We start from the raw sequence: 17,210 nt of genomic DNA on the forward strand, positions 1-17,210 counted from the left end.
GCAGTGGTTCTATTGTCAGGTTTCAGTAAATATATTTCCTCTCTCTCTCTCTCTCTCTCTCTCCTTTATGAAGTGGAGATGCCAGAAGTTTGTGTTGTGTGAAATCGTCTAAGGCATAATTTCCAAGTTTGGTAGAGTTCCTGTTTTCTTGATCTTCTTCCTTCATCAATGTTTTCATCTGCTCTCAGCTACTATGTTGAATTTGGCCTCTAACTAGCTTAGCTGGGTTATGTTCAGTTGATCTGAAGTTTGAGAGGGAAGACATGGATTAATCAGCTTATGTTTCTACTGTTTGTTTCACCTTTAAAATTAGAACATTATTATAAGCTGTGAGGGGTTTGAAATGAAACTTCCATTCAGATTGCACTGACAGCTCCAACTTAACTGTTCTTTAAAATCAAAAGAGTTTCCACTTTTTCAGCAATAATTCAGTGTCCTTTTTTAGTTTAAACTCCAGGGATAATTTCTGTTGATCTTGATAGAAACTCTTTTGGCTCTGTCAACATTCATCCAGGATTTCTAGTTAATATTTTCTTAGTTATCAAGAACTGTTTCAATCTAGGTTAACCTTTTCAAAGATCTGTCACGATACAGTCTCATGGGGATGAGCCGGGGGATCCTGAGGTAACAGGAGCAACCAAGAAATACCTCAGAGGAATTCCAGCCAGTGACTCAGCCTTCACTGGGGGCCCAACTTAACTGGTTCTATGCAAGCTCACACAGCAAGGGGAATAAACAAGAGAATTAGGGATGTGCATGTGCCTGTGTGGCTGGGATCTCATTAACATCACGAAGACATGGTAGGATGACTGGAGTGTTGGAATGAATGTTACAGGCTCTTTAGGAAAAGATATTGGCCCACATTGCCCAGAGAAGTTGGGCATCCCATCCTTGGAATTTTTCAAGGGCAGGCTGGATGGGGCTTGGAACAACCTGGTCTACTGGGAGATGTTCCTGCCCATGCAGGAGGGGGTGGAACTAGAGGATCTTTAAGGTCCCTTCCAACCCAAACCAGTCTGGGATTCTATAAATGCACCATTAGAGCAACTGAACAGGTTACAAAATAATCTCTGTCCAGTGCACTGGGTTGTGCATTGACTGGCAACGCCTACTGACTGACATTACATTGTATGGTATAATTCTTATGAAAATCATTTTTAGGAAAAGCCCTTGATGCAATATTTTAATTATCATAGTCACAAAATATTCTGGGCAGGTTACTCTCCTCTCTTTTCTCCACTGTTTCTATGAGCTAGTTTTGGGGAAGTGAAATGAAAATTGAATTTAATCTAGGCATTTGTCAGAATATGGAAATTGTCATAATAAATCAGAGCCATGGCTCATCTGGAGTTGCTAAGGTGTGTTCCCTGTGACAGGAGCCAAGACCAGATGCTTCAGAAAATTATTTTAAAACCCTGTAATGGATAATTCAGCAACATACTGGGGTGGGGGAGTTGGGAGTTCTGGCCAACCTCAAGCAGGTAGCAACTGCTTATGTCCTGAAGTATGAAGGCTGAAATCTCTTAAAACACTGGAACAACAGAATTCCCACGACTGGTCACAGAAACTCACTGTGTCATTTAAATGTCACATTTCTCCTTTCAATGAGCACACAGTTTTGTGCTGTTTTCCCTTTAAGCTTCAATTTTCCCTACATTGCACTTTAATTATTTGCCCTGTACAGCTCTTCCCAGCCCATGCTTTCCTCTCTGCCTCCATTTGAATAAGAATCAATCTTGTGCCTTGTAGCCTCCCGCAGATGCGCTTTTGAGCACTTGACAAGTGTCTCTGGTGCCACAGCAAAAAGGCACTGTCATCTGTCCCTGGTGCTGTAGATCCTGTCAGCACCAGCAGCATGTGCTGCCAGGATACTACAGAACATAAATCTGTTGGTAGTGACAGCTCTTCCACAGCCTCTTCAATCTGCAGTGATCAGAAACCTAGCTTTGGACAACAGCCATTCTTTCATTTAGCTTTTGGATGGATAGCTGGCTGGGTTGATTCCTGTCTCTCTGGAAGTGGTAGTACTTCTAAATTGCCTGGAAAACCTCCCTCTCTCCCACTGTGGACATGAAATTTCAAATACCATCTTTAAAAGAGAATTTGAATTGTATTTTTGAAGTGTCCTTGCAGAGAATTATGCGGTGCCTGACTGGTTTTTATTCTGGTATCTGAATGAATATACATTGAGAGTGCCTGGGTAGATTTATGTAGAAGCCCGTCTGTTTCAAATGCACAAGTTAATAAGAATTTTGAATGCAAAAGGGCCATGAGATGAGAACTGTGAACAACTCTGCCTTCCAGTGATTTCCCCTCACACACCCTCCCCCCCCCCAAGTATTCTGCTGTCTGGTTTATGCTCAGATACAAAGTTATTTAATGTAAATGAATGAGAATATGCACTAGTTTGATCTCTTCCTTCTCTTATCTCCTCCTTGGTGGCTGTAAGGAGGATCTAACGGTAAAATGCAGCAGTAGTGTGGCCTTTTTTCTCTTGGGAAGAAACCCTTGGCTCTGTTTCATGTCAGTGAGGTTCCAGATGAGAGCTGAGATGGTCAGAGCTTGATTTTCCTCCTCATTACACTGGTTCTACGCTGGTTTGGTGGTCCTGAAAAAACAGCAAATAGACCAAAAATATAAGAACTGAACATATCTGCATATAGGTGTGGGGTGGGCTGACTTGTTTTCATCACTGAAACACTGAGATGAGGTTCTAAGCTCAAGGATCTTTTCAGTACAATGCAAGACATCTTGCCACAATGCCATGGGACTAGAGCCTGAATCCAAAGATCCATCCCTGCCTAAGATGGGCTTGGCATAGAGCACTGTGAAATTAATTTGGCACTAGAACAGATTAAATACAAATATTGACTTTTTAAACCATTATCTTAATACAGTAGGGTAACTGCCTAAATAATAGCTGAGCTCTATTGCATTTAATTATGTTTTATGCTGGCAATATTAAAATTAAAAGAATCACTCTTAAATCTGGTCTTAGTAGAAAACCCCTGGTGTTTGTAATGATTTATTTATTACACTTCTTATGTTGCTATGAGTTGCTCATGATGAAAATACCATGGTATGCAAATGCTGTAGTAAAGCTATAGATTGAGGCTCATTTAAGGCAACATTTATAGCTATGATGCCATTCATCCCCACACCCACCTTGTTCATTTTGTGCTCTTTCCATGTCCATCATATCTCAGTACAGAAACTATTTACATCTTAGAGGGATTTTTTCATAGCAATTCTAATTATTTTTTTTTTATAATAGCATAAGGGAAAGGAAAGGTCTGTCTTCTGAGTGCAGTCTGCTGCAACTCATGGCAGGATTTTCTGCAATGCCAGTAATTCACTTCTGTGTACTGTGCTTGACCCTGTAGTGATGGTTTTATCCTTCCATCATGAACACTGGAAAATATTTTTACTCACATTGTTTACTTGAGAAAGTGAAAAAAATTTACAAGCTTTCCTCATCTTCACTTTCAAAGATTCCCTGTCATTTAATTAAGAAAACTTTGGCTTCCATCTGTGTCTCTTCTTAAGCAAATTCCTTGTCTTGGTTTAGTGCAGTGGTGATTTTGAAGCGGAGGGTGACACAGGGGTGGCTTCTGTGAGAAGCTGCTGTAAGCTTCCCCCAGTCCAACCCTTGCCCTGCATCTGCCCAAGGCCGAGGAGATATGGGAAGCTGGATCTCTGCAAGTAATGTATTCAAGAAAGGGAAAATGAAACTGCAAAAATATAAAGAAAGGATCCACAGAGCAAGAGGATGAAGTGAGAGAAATGCCAGAGAAAGCACACCAAGGTCAGTGAAGAAGGAGGGGGAAAGGTGCCCAAGCAGAGATTTCCCTACAGTCCTTGGTGAGATGGCAGATGTGTCCTGCAGCCCATGGAGGAGCACGGGGGAGCAGTCCCTGAAGTACAACCATGGGGTAAATGTGGATTTGGAGTCCCTGAAGTGTCACAGATGGGCAGACATGAAGATCATGTAGGTGTTTCTGTGGATCTCCAGTGCTTTTCTTCCTGTACGGAGCTGCTGGAAAAAATACTTTGTGCTCCTCTGCTATTTATTCTGATGATAATCTATGGCCATGGCCTCTGAAGGATTTCCAGGGTCAGCATCTGTATATGTGGCTTAGAGGGTAGACCAAGTTCATGGTCATCCTACAAAATCCTGGGCATTGAGAAGTCCCTTGAAGAGAACTTGGAGGATCTCCATCACCTTACTATGTGAGTGTTTTGGGCTGGTGTGCAGGATTTTGTTATCAGGGGGCAGATGTGGATCTTCAGCCATGGAGGACACTGTGACAGAGGAGGTGACTGTTCTGAAACAGCCCTGACTCTTGGGCAGCCCAGGCTGGAGCAGTTCCTGAGGGACTGCGCCTGGTGAGAGGGACTCATGTCCGAGGGGTTTGTGTAGGACTCTCTCCCATGAGAGGGACCCCACATTGGAGCAGGGGAAGGCTGTGAGGAGTCCTCACCCTGAAGTGGAAGGAGCAGCAGAAACACCGTGTGGGGAACTGACCCCGGACCCTCCCTGCCGTCCCCTGTGCCATGAGGGGGAGGGAGGAGCGAAGTGATCTGGACCTGAGAAGAAGGGAGGGATGAGGGGAGAAGGCATTAAGATCTGATCATGTTTCCTCTTTTCTCCTGGTGGATTAAATTAGGGTTTTTCTTTTTCCTTCCTGAGTTAAACCTGTCTGGTATTTGCCTGTTACTGTAATTGGGGAAGGAAAAAGTCCCTGTCCTTGCTTTTGGTTAATGAACCTCAAGGTGGATTTTCTCCTCCCTGTCCCATGGAGGGTGTGAGGGGTGAGCAAGCAGAAGCCTGGCTGGTACCAGCTGGGCCTAAACTGTGACATTTCTTTAATGCTACTTCTGCAAAAAGCCAAAGCAGATGCAAATCTAGTTGTCAGGTTGCAATGTGGTGCCTGAAGATTTCTATAAAGTTACAATTTTTAGCATTATTAGAACCTCAGTACAAACATTATTAAGTTTCAAACATTTTGTGTATTTAGCAGAGTGTGAATTAGAGGATTGAGAAACTTTTCAGAGAGACTGTCATTTCCTTTTAGAATAGAAAGAAAGTGTGTGTTCATGTTGTTGATTAAATTGGAGACAACTAGCCTGGCAGCAAAGACACCTTGGTGATATTTGACCATCAGTGAAATTTAGTTCTGTGTATGCTTTTCCCACTGTGCTTGCAGAAATGCTCTGAGAAATCACCAAGCACTGAGTCACATGGATTCTGTTGATTTATTAAAAAATAATAAAGTCCAAGCCATTTTGAATCTTGCTACATTTTTTTGATCTAAAAGTTGATTCTTCAACATTTTTGGACAGCTGATCCAAGAAATCCAAGGCTGTCATCTTAACCCCAACTTGGCTGAGTAGCAAATTCTTCTAGAAAGAAAAAAAAAAAAAAAAAGCATACTGAAGTTGCTAAAAGATAATAAAATTAATTAAAGCATCAAACCCTAACATTTTCCAAATGGCAGGTACATCAAAAGCTGTATGTTCATAAGCCCTCCAAGTGAAGAAGTGAAGGCTGAGGAGGAGAGCAGCCCTGCAATCTCCCAGCACATCTGTTTGGGACTATGCAGATGCCTGGTGTTCTCCACCAAACACTTAAATAAAATTAATGGAGTCTGGATACTGTCATAAACTGACACAGCACTACCTCAAAGTTGAGCTGTTTCTCTGAAGCTTGCCAACCCTCGCAATTCTTTTTTTCTGTATTCATACCACAGTCAATTCATACATTAATAAGTACAAACTGTATCTTTACTCTTTACAATAGTGGCCCTTCCCTATGAAAATACCATATTTTACAAAGGAGATTACTATCAAGAGTGTTCTTAAGGGCTAATAAGAAACAGATCTATTCTTTTAAAAATTCTGCCTTTTAAGTAATAGTCAGCAAAGATAACTTCAATGCAGATCATTGCCTCTTACTTTCTGCCCATCACAGATGGCAGGTGGTACATTTGGGACCATTAATAACAGAAGCTGTCAGTGATTCTTTTAATGATGCAACAGTGCTGCTTCCTCTAAATGGCAAATAACATGATTTGCTTAGCAAAAACTATTGCTTAGTGATAGGGACATCATCATCTGTCATCTCTGTTTAACTCGTTAGGGAGCTAATCAGGAAACTGGCAGTGCTTTAAACAACCAGCTACCTGTTGCCTTCTTAACTTCACACTCAATGCCAAGCCAGGTTTTTTCCTTTCTGTAACTGATCAGTTGTTCTAGAACACTTATTTGCTATGTTTCTGCATTCAGCCAGTGAGGTCTGCTATTCAATACTCTTATTTTTCCCCCAAAGATGCTTCCAGGTCTATTTGGTTTAAATCTGCTGTGTTCTGTGGATTTTGAAGACGTCTGTGGATGCTGCAGTTGTTTTTTAGTGCTGCATTGGCTCTGAGACAGATTTGATCTCTTCATCTTAGTAGCATTCCAGACCTTTCCATTTCACTTGAGAGACAACTTGGGCCTTTCGTGACAAATTTCTGGATTCTTGGATTTATCATTATTTCTTAACTAGTCTATGATTCTACATCTTATCCCTGATGCTAAGGGGGGGAGACTGGTTTGCTATACAGAGTCTTAATATTTCCCTGGACACAGGCAGGTCAGTTCTACAAACAATGAAGTGCTGTGAATATTTTCCCTTTTTCTTGACATGAATTTTTGTAAATGACATATGTTTTCAGTTTGTTCTCTGGTTTGAATTTCTCCTGAGGTTCTCAGAAGTACCAGAAAGTAAAGCTTCCCATCTTCAGCAAGTCAGAAAGGGATTCACTGTTCCCTGTGATTTTTTTTATTTATTTTTAACTTTCTACTGATGGGCATTAATTTATATGTGCCTCTCTTCATACACCAAGAAAACAGTACAGCGGGTACTGGTAGGGAGGAGAACAACACTACTGCTCCCTTGCTTCTTATTTAGAAGTTGAATCAGCTAAGTTTGTTTCATATTGTTTCCTTTTATCTCAATTTATTTTTTCTATCATGTTTGCTTTTCCTGTTGACATAATATTTTCTTAGTTCGTATTCCTTAATCCTTTATAATATTTTCCTCTTCTTGATATTCATCCCCATTCTCTCTTTATTTGTTCTCTTTTCTTTCCTTCTCTTATTATTTTGCTTTAGTTAAATTCCCTAATTTCTTCTGGTTTTCATCCTTTTGCAAGATACTAGCCACTCTATTCCCCGTGATCAAATAAAATAATTGTGCTTCATCTGACACATAGGAGAGTGCCTGTCCTTTTCTTCTTAAGTGCTACAGGCAGCTCTCAAGTGATGACAAAATTCAGCTAAGCAGTGATGAAATATAAACATTTTCTGGCAGACTGCTGAAAGCCTGCATGGAAGAGAGGTGGGGCCATTTTGATTGATTTGCTGGGGGGATCCAGGGAGAGAGGGATGGAGCTGTTGAAGTGTTGATTGTCTTTACTACCAGCACATATGACAGACTTTAAACAAGCCCTAAGGAAAATGTCTTTTGAAATTTAATAACAGAAGAAGAAAAATATTCCACACTGTACTAGCAAATCTAATGTAACACAGTAAAAGCATTACGAAGTGCCTTTTTAAATTTTTATTTTTTTTTTAAAAAGGAATGGAGTTGATTTATAAAAGCTGATTAAGAATGTGGTTTCCACATTGCTTCATTTTAGAAAATCATGCTGATGGCTGATGTGTGTTTTCCTGCACATTATAACTTTTGAAGTGTAATAATTTTCCCTGCTGGGGAAAATGTCATGCAAGAAACTTGGGGGAGGTGGAAGGGGGCCTGACATCCTTATTATGCTGTCACGTAAAGACTACTTCTTTAGACTCTTCAAGGTCTGTGTCTCTGTAAGAGTGACAGACTAATAGTTTCCATTCTTAAATTCTGAGCATCCTTGATAGTGTACCAGGGAATTTATCTAAAATAATAAGTGAAAAAATTTCTGCTGATACATAGTTGCAGAAAGTCACTGAGAGATAGCTGAATAAAATTGAATTTCTCTTATCTTGTGGAAATATAAACACAGAGTATTGACATGCTTGTCTCTGAGTGCCTGTATCTTCACCGTATAGGCCCAGATGTAATTACCAATTTACTATGAATTTCATTTCCACCACAGGATCTCAAGTTGTGAATATCATATGCTCCTGAGCCTGCAAGCAAATGCAATGTTTCCAATGGGAATAATGACTTTTGATGAAATGATCCATTGTGGCGTGAAATAAGTTCACATTGTTATGTGTATGTGGGTGAAGCACAAAAAAAAATGTACTAGCACAGAAATAAATCAAATACAAACCATGTATTTGCCATCAGGTCCCTAAGATCAGAAATCTGGAGCTTAGTAGTACTGGGAACAGGTGAGTTTCAGGACTGGATGACACTGGTATTTTGCTTCTGATGCCAGAAGTGTTGAATCCAGCCATAGGTTTCTAGCCATGAGAAAGCAGTAAGATGCCAGATGAGCATTTTGAAGTGATAAGAGTCACAAGAATATAGAAAGCATAAGCTCAGATAGGGCAGGGAATTTGCCTAAACAATTCAGATAGTCAGTGAATTACCAGTTCCTGCTAAATGAGTAACTCTTTCTTAAAAGCATCCAGGTTGGCCCCTGACTGTGCAAACTAGGCAGTATAAATGCACCTCCTGTCATTCAGCTACATACACACAAGATGAACCAAAACAAAATATTATTATTATTTTTAAGCAAATCAGATGTCTTCACAGCATTGTTTTAGTTTTGTTTTGACTTGTCTTGAAATCGCAGAGTAGATGGGAGGGAAATGAAGATGCTGAATTGTGAACTGATTGCAAGAATATACAGGAAACCTGATTCATGGTTCATCTCAGGACAGGATTGAGTTTACTTGGGAAGCTGTTTTTCCTAAGTCTTTCCTGATTCTTCTTAGCTGCTTTTCTAATGACTGGTATCAATCAGCAAAAATGCAATTTCTCATTCTACTCTAGAAAACTAATGCAATGGGAATTATCTATCACCTCTGAAAGAAATGCAGCTCACCTCACTGTCCCTTGTCCCTCTCTCCTTTTTCCTCATGTTGCCCTTGTCCTAAATCCATCCAACCATGGCAATTAGAAGTTGAGCCCTGCTAACCTCCTGCAGTACCCTGTGCCTAACAGATACCTCTAATTGCCATCTCATTTTCTTTTAACACACAGAAAAATGCAAATTCTGAACTACTCTTTCACTGCTTATTTTCTTTTATTTGCTTGTTTGTTTCTTTTTTGGGTTTTGTTGTTTTTTTTAACATCCTTTGGTGTCAACAGTGTTCAGAGCCACAAATCTGGGGGGCAGTCATCAAGAAAAAATTAACTTCTGATTTCTTAGGGGGTGGAACTTCTCCTATCCAGTCCCTGGCACTGCAGGTGCACTGTTGCTCAGAGCTTAGCTCCTGTGTAACTTCAACTCACTTAACACTGACTGTAATTTATTCTTTCACAAGTGACCTCTTGCTTGATTCGATACACTTCTCTATCTTTTATGCCTGTGGCCTCCAAAGAGAACTTCCCTCTTCTGCCAGAATCAATTTGAGTGGTTTATTCCTCTTAATTGGTGCTATGTGCTTAAAATAATTTACTAGTTTAGATAAAACCAGGTTAATTTGAAATGATGTCTTGTTTCCATGCTTGCCTATATGATAAAATCACAGTGAGCTGAAGTTTAAGAAGCAGTCATTAGTATACACCACCAGCTCTCTACTCAGACTTGGGTTTTTTTAATTATTGTTCTACTTCAAACTTAGGCCAGACAGAAGTTATAGCTCTTTAGCTAAATTTGACTTTAAAACACAGGAACTACTCACTTCGCATAAGGAAAGAGATAAATATTAGTGAGAGAGAGCTTATATTAATAAGTAATATGATGTTACTGGGGCAATATTCTGTTTTCAGACCACCTGAAGCTTGCAGCTTGAATATACCAAAAAGGGGATGTTTTTACCTGTGATAGTGGTAGTGAACTTCAGTGCCTGAGCATGTGTGGATTTATAAATGCACCAAGAGGCAGGGAGTGTGATACCCTCATTGAGGGAATTACACTTCTCCATTTGCATGCACTTAATCTTTGCCATACATAATTATATTCTTTTTCATTTCCTAATTAATCCAACCACAGTACAAGTTACTAATGAAACAAAGATTGAAATCTATTTGTGTAGAAGATAAATGGGTGTACCAACTGCATACACTGGCAATGGAGGATGCAAACCATTTGTAATGTGCCCCTGCCTTTCAGAGTAATTAAAGCCTTAATCCATGCATCCTATTGAGGCAGCTGATGTGATGAGAAGCAGCCCATGTTTTGGGGCTAAGAGAATTTCCAAAGGTTTTCTGACATGATTTAACATTCTTGATAAACAGGTTCTACTTCAAGTTCTAATCCTGAATTTGCTCTTGACTTCTATTCATCCTGATCCACTACTCAGAAGTTTTTGCAGACTTAGGGATCTGAATTATGGATATTCAAGTACTAAGGGAAAATTGTTTTAATTTTTAAGCATACTCTCTCTTTAGCATCCACAACAAAGGACTTCTGTCTGTGTAGGTTTCTCTTCTTTTCCCGATTTATCTAACTTAGAGAGTATTATTCACTTCTAGACTTAACTAACTAGACTTAATTTTTCTTGTAAAGTACCAATATCTCTCATACAGGCCAGAAAGCTGCAGAAGCTTTGTTGGTACTGTGCACAGGATGGTTTGACTATAAGTGCTCTTTCTTATTCCTGCATCTCAGTTTCAAAACTTCACCAAAAGACAGTGTTTCTGAAAAGCCTTCCCCAGTATTGCTGCTGCACATAACCAATTCACTCCTTCAATACCATGTCTGGAAGTGAGGGGAAAGACAGCATGTTTTCAGTATCCAACTTTGTGAATTTCATTAGCAAATTAAAACCTATCTCATTAAATAATTAGGTGGATTAACCGATGCCCTCCTCTGTTGTTCTGTTACCTCCAGGTGAAGGTTTTCTAATGAAGTCCTGGTGCTGTTATGTCTCTGGGACGTGCAACTGACTCTTAGTTAATGCTGTCTTCCCATAATTGCTTTTCAATGCAGTAGATTAGAAGATTATCTTTAAATAAAACTGTATTTATAACAATGAAGAAAATAGGATGAATTATGTGTTAATCAGTAGATTCTTCGAGCTGAATTGTTTTCTAATACTAGTTATTAAATTACCTGATGTCTTTAGGACCTCAGATTTAATGAGTAGTTTACCCATGATTTATTGTGGTGCAGAAACCAAAATCATAAGGAACAAAATATATACCACTAGTGAGGACAGAAAAAGTGATAATAACAAATTATTTCTAGTCATTATCATCTGTTTGCTGGAATTCTCATCCTTACTATCCCAGATATATTAGTTCAGTGGCAACTGCAAGAAGTACAGAAACTAGATTTTTTTCCTTAGGCTGGATCCCTTTTTGAAAGTTCTCTTTCATTGGTAAATGATTACTATCTGCAAAGCACCAAAATCCTTATCTTGTTTGTTGTCTACAATATATTTTTTCAGAGAAAGCATTGCTTGTGCAATGGAATTGGGACAGATCTTTTTTAGTGCACAGGGGGTGCACTAAGAAATGGAATTAAGGGGTCATATGCCAAATCAGAATAACTTTCAGCACAACCTGAGTCTTTGGTGCCCTAAATCATACTAAAAACCTAAAGCCTACCCTGATAATTAGGATGGAATGCAGGTAAAAAGAGGTGGCACGGTTACTGACTATAGGGATGTGTCCCTGATGCTGGGGTAAAACAAGAATAAACAGATCTGATAGAATCTGAGGCATTTTCCACCTCTTTCCTGCCTTCTTGATTTATTGCTGACACATTTCTACCTGTTAAACCATAGAGCATCTGCCCCTGTTCAGACTTCTGAATTTGCAACAAGTCCCATGGAAAGCTGTTTTCTCAACAGTGATTACTAAAAGCATGAAGAAAGTTGAACAGGTGCCTTTGCCAAAGAAGAAGGAACTCTGTTGAACAGCTTTCTGACTGGGGACATTTTACATCAGTGGCTTCAATTGAGCTTACTCAAGAGTTCTCTGTGTTTTTGAAGAAAGTGTCAATAAGTTATTTGAGTCATAGAAGTTTTCATGCTGAGAAGTTCTAAGTGAATTAGGCAAATGAGACACCAAAAGCTACACCGGTGGAATGGAAGGAGCTGAAAAAAAAAACCCTAAATGACATTTATTTGGAGAAGGAAGTTTGGGTGCAGTTGAAGAGTGGAGACCATTGAGAGTGGTAGGTTGAGAATAGTTGAGAGTGCTGATCTCAGGAGCAGTACTTAGCTCTGGGGGAGGCAGAATGAGGGTGGTTTGTTTCATTATGGACATTGTACCAAAGAGCTGAGGGTGATTCAGTGGAGATGTCATTGAAGAAGTGGTGAAACTGTATATAATTGGGATGTTTTAATGGAAGACATTGAAGCTAATGTTCAGGGTCTTGACCTGTTTATTGCTCATAAAGAATAAGGGAGGCTGGAGAAGGCTCCCTTACAAGTTTTCTGTTATGATAAGATTGAGGCAGACCAGAAATCTGGGTTGGATAGAATGTTCACGGTGGGTTTTCCCAAAGCATATTTCATCAGAGCTCTGCTTTAAACATGCTCCTTGATTTTACAAGCAGAAATGAGAACAAAGAAACAAACTCTAAAATCAAGCTTATCAGGCCAGATTCCAGTGCTAGAATATTGGCATCTGCTACTGCATTTATATCTGAAGATAAAATCTTGGCCCTTAGCCTGTGAGCAGCCATTTATGACCATTCTGGATACAGTTCAGAGTTATGCTAAGTGGTTCCAATTGAAAGACATTTTTCAATTACAAAAAACAATTTTGGGAAGAGGTTCTATTCAAAAGTACTTGTTCAGATTCTTGGCACAGTTGCTTTGGTTATATTGCTGGAGCTTTTGTGAAACCAAGCTAACACCCTGGCAAATGTATTTTCACTGCACAGGAAAAATAGGAGCTGAATCTGAATCAAGCCTATGGATATATCTCCGTATTTCCATATAAATATTCATATATGGGCTTGGAGAGTTTGGATTTGAAAGTGAAGGCTGATTTTTCCCTTCTGTGATAAAAACCTCAATACTGAGCATCTCAAGCTTTGGAGAAAATCTAGAACCAGATTTGAAGCCTATTTTAAAACAAATAATTCAATTAAAGCCATGTGAATTTGAAGCACTAACTCAAAGGTGGTAGAACTAAAGGGTCACTTAGAGTTGAGAAAAGAACAGACACAATAAAAATATAATCTAATGGAGATGTCAGATTAATTTAATCATAGAGGTTATTAAATGTTAATAACAAACATGAAGTGTCTCTTGGAGAACCTAGATGAAAAAGATCTGCACCCCTGGGAATGGAATCCTGGGAGTGCAGTGGTGAATTTAGAACACAAGGTCACTTGAAATAAAGGAATATCACCTTCCACAGAAAATAATTTCCTGGAATTCTGCCCTAAAATCATTCTTCCTTGTTTACCAGAGGAGAATGTGGAGACCCCTGTGAATAAATGAAAAAATGTAATGGTTGATGTTTTCTTTGGCTAAGGGTGGCAAATAACTCTGTCCTGCCACAGAACCTGAGCTTTTCTTGGAACAGTACATGGGTCCACGTGCTGTCCCATAACACATGGCACTGCAAAAATAAGACATGCTTTGACAGTGAAAATTGAGCATTGTAATAAGACTGTCTGTACAATATTCATAAGCAACTTCCTCATTAGGAATAATGTAGAAGACATTTAAAACAGCATTTAAAAACTGCATAGAGCAATGGAATTTGAGTGAATTTTGCATAAAATCATTTTTTTGTCATATCAGAATAGTAATTTATATGATTTAGTAATCCATGAGTTTACAGAAGCCTAGTTGCATCAATATGCTGGTTAGAAAGCTAAATGAAAAAGATTTTCTTTTTTATTTTTGAGAAATCATCAGAAGAACACGTAACTTGAAAAAGAAAAAGAAAAAGGCAAACCAATGGTTCAAGTGGGAAATGTGTCAGGAAAAGAGTAGGTTTTGTATGGGGTCTGGAAGAAAGGAAAGGATATGTTTTGGCCTCAGGAATGAAATGATGGGTGGGTAAGTGGAATCTGTCTTACAAGGGGACCATAGCATAGGGTGAGAAGAAGAATATGGAGTGTGGCATAAAGAACTGGACTGGAAGATGAAGGACACAGAAAGACCAAGATCCAGAGAGAAGAACACTTGCAGGCAGTTGTAGAGCTTCAGTGCAAGGAGAAAGAAAATTATTGCTCGAGAAGGAAAGGAGCATCAAGTAAATTTTCAAAGAAAGGGAGAACAATGAGATGTTCACCAGGAGCTTTTTGGGATAAAATGGAAGAAGTCAGGAAGGTTGCAAAAAATTACATACTTTCATATGAAAACTATGGGGCTTGTATTCAATTCTTCTAAGATCTTACAAGCTAGAATTACCTCCTATCACTGTGGGTTTGCCAGAATATAAACACAGAAAAAGCAATGAGAAAAGATAATACAATGGTAGTGAAGACTGCAACCTTCCCTCTTTTGGAGACCATGACAGCCTAAATATTAACTGAAACATCCAGCAAATGAAAGGTGGAAACCTCTATTTGACAGGGTTGCTTTGAAAACTTGGATTTAATAAAAATACTTTAAACTACCAGTGCTGGTAGGAAGATGATGGATTGGATTTACAAAGCCCTACCTCCATAATTTCAGCATATAACTGGCTCTGGGAGCACAGGAAAGAGCAAATACCATCTCTGAGAAACCAGAAGTATTGCAAGTGGCAAGTTCAAGGAGAAGGAATATAGTTCAAGGCACATTTTAAATCTTAACCTGATCTACGAGAGACTACATGGGTGTAGAAGGACATTTTCATTTTGGAAACTGTTTTACATCATGGTAGAGCAGTTCAGTTTGCAGGGTCTGAGACAATCTCATTCAGACTTGACCTATGCTGACTCCTCAGGGAAACAATGAATAATCCACAAAGAATTAAAAATAATTTTTTCTGTGAGTAAAAGCAGCCATGTACCAGTCAGTCCAGGACAACAAATGAAAAACAATTCGTATGTTTCAGACTCTTACAGCATAGGTGCTGCCACAAAACAATCAGAAATGTTAACCCCACTCAAAACCTTGGCAAGGAGCACTGTGAGGAACTGCACTTGGTGTACTATAAATCTGCAAAATGTCTAGTGTATCCTACAATGAGCTTTTTAAAAATGTTTTTTAACTATCACTTAGCTGTAGTATTACAAGATATTTTGTGTATACTTGAAACTCTAAGAACCATATTAGGTGAGGATTCCTTTTCAACACCCCAGCTACATCCCGTTACCTCACCACAGATTTTTATTGGATACAACCCAGTGATTCAGTATTAGTGTCAGAAATGCCTTTCTGAGTATAGCAACATTTGTTATACTTGACAGCAGCATTCATTACTGTAAGCAATAGCAGCCAGACTGCATTTCCTTACAGTATTTAGCCATTCCTTGATGAGAGGTGAGACTAATTTGGCAGCTCAGGGAAGTGCCACTGTGTGTTACCTCCCACGGTTCAGCTGATGCCTCAGGTGCACGTGGAGCCAGGAGATTTGCTGTTGATTTACAGCAGTAAACAGGTTGGGGTTTTGGGTTTTTTTTTTTTGTTTGTTTGTTTGTTTCTTTTTTAATAACATCTCCACTGGGCAAGCTGGGAGAGCTTCTGCCCTGGTCAGTCAAAGGGGATGTGCTGAACAACATAGTGCCAGTGCTTTCTGATGCAGGTGGGGAGCTCAGGCAGGGGGCAGCTCAGTGATTTGTGCTGTCAGCAAGTAAGGCACTTCCCGGAACAGATCTCCAAACTTGTCCTACCTCTGTCTCAGCCACAGTCTGTCGATTCTCCTCTAATGCTCTTGTGGGGTGTTCATGGATTTGTGCCTATAAAATTTATTAGTTTCCTGCAGCAAATGTTCTTTGTCAATTAAAGTACCTCAGAGCTAAATTCGTGTTCCCTCCTCTGTGAATAGAAACTCTTGGACCACTAATATGGATGCTTAAAGCTACATAACCATCTACCTATGGCTGCTGGTAGCCTAACTAACTCAAGCCACCTGAAAGTATGTATATGTATGATTATTACAGTCTTAGTTCTTGTAGGTGGAGCTTCCTAAATCTGTTGACCACATGGGTTCTACGGAGCCAGGCACACTGTGACTGATTTGACTGTCAGTAATAGCAGAGACTGCTGCATTGCAAGGATCCTGATCTGGGAGCTATAAATTCATTTTTACAAGCTTCTTAAATTTTTTTCATTTTTTTTGTGTTTTTTTTTCCACAAAGTAGAATATTAAAACAGGAAAGATTCAAAAAGATATTCCAGGATAATTATGAGCTCAGGAAACTGTGCAGTGTCACTGGGGGACAACAGTGGAGCAGGAACATACTCTCCCCCTGGTGAAATAAGTGCCATAAACACTGGAGGCCATTGCCTCTTCTTGTCTGATTTACTGTTTTTCCTCTTCTTCTCTTTATTTTGTTTCAATATTGAATCAAAGGAATTTTGCATTATGGAAAACTTACTGCCTACTGAGCTCATCTTCTACATTAATTTACCTACAGACAAAACAGTCCAGGGGGAGAAGGTTTATTTTAAGCAGCTGAGTTTCACCTACTCCTGTCAATAGTTGTTACACTAGCTACAGCTCCCCACTCAAAAAAAAAACACCCAAAAAAACCCAACAAAACCAAAACCAAAAAAACCCCAAAGAAGTCACACAAGAAAGTTTAAGAAAATGTTAAATAAGGCTTCATTTTACAAATATAACTCCATAGGTAAGTGAGCCAGACAAATCTCTACAACAGATTTATGGCAGCAGGATTTTCTAGAATGGAACTCCAAGGGCATAAAAGTCAGGATTTCATAGTAGTGATTAAATTCTAATCATTGCATTAATTATATAATATTAATTGATTAATTGATTAATAATTAGTTATTATTAATAATATAATTAAAGTTTCTGTGATGATAGTCACAGTAACAGCACCAAACACGGTAGCACCCACCTTTCTCCTAGGTGTTCTGACAGCCTGATAATAAAGACCTGCAAGTGTCAGAAGATGTAGGAAATCAACTGGCCTCTTTGACAGATTTTACAGCGTAGTGTTTGTGCTGCCAAGGCAGTAAATATGACAGTC

This window comes from Heliangelus exortis, chromosome 6, assembly GCF_036169615.1.
Source record: "Heliangelus exortis chromosome 6, bHelExo1.hap1, whole genome shotgun sequence".
Taxonomy (NCBI): Eukaryota; Metazoa; Chordata; class Aves; order Apodiformes; family Trochilidae; genus Heliangelus; species Heliangelus exortis.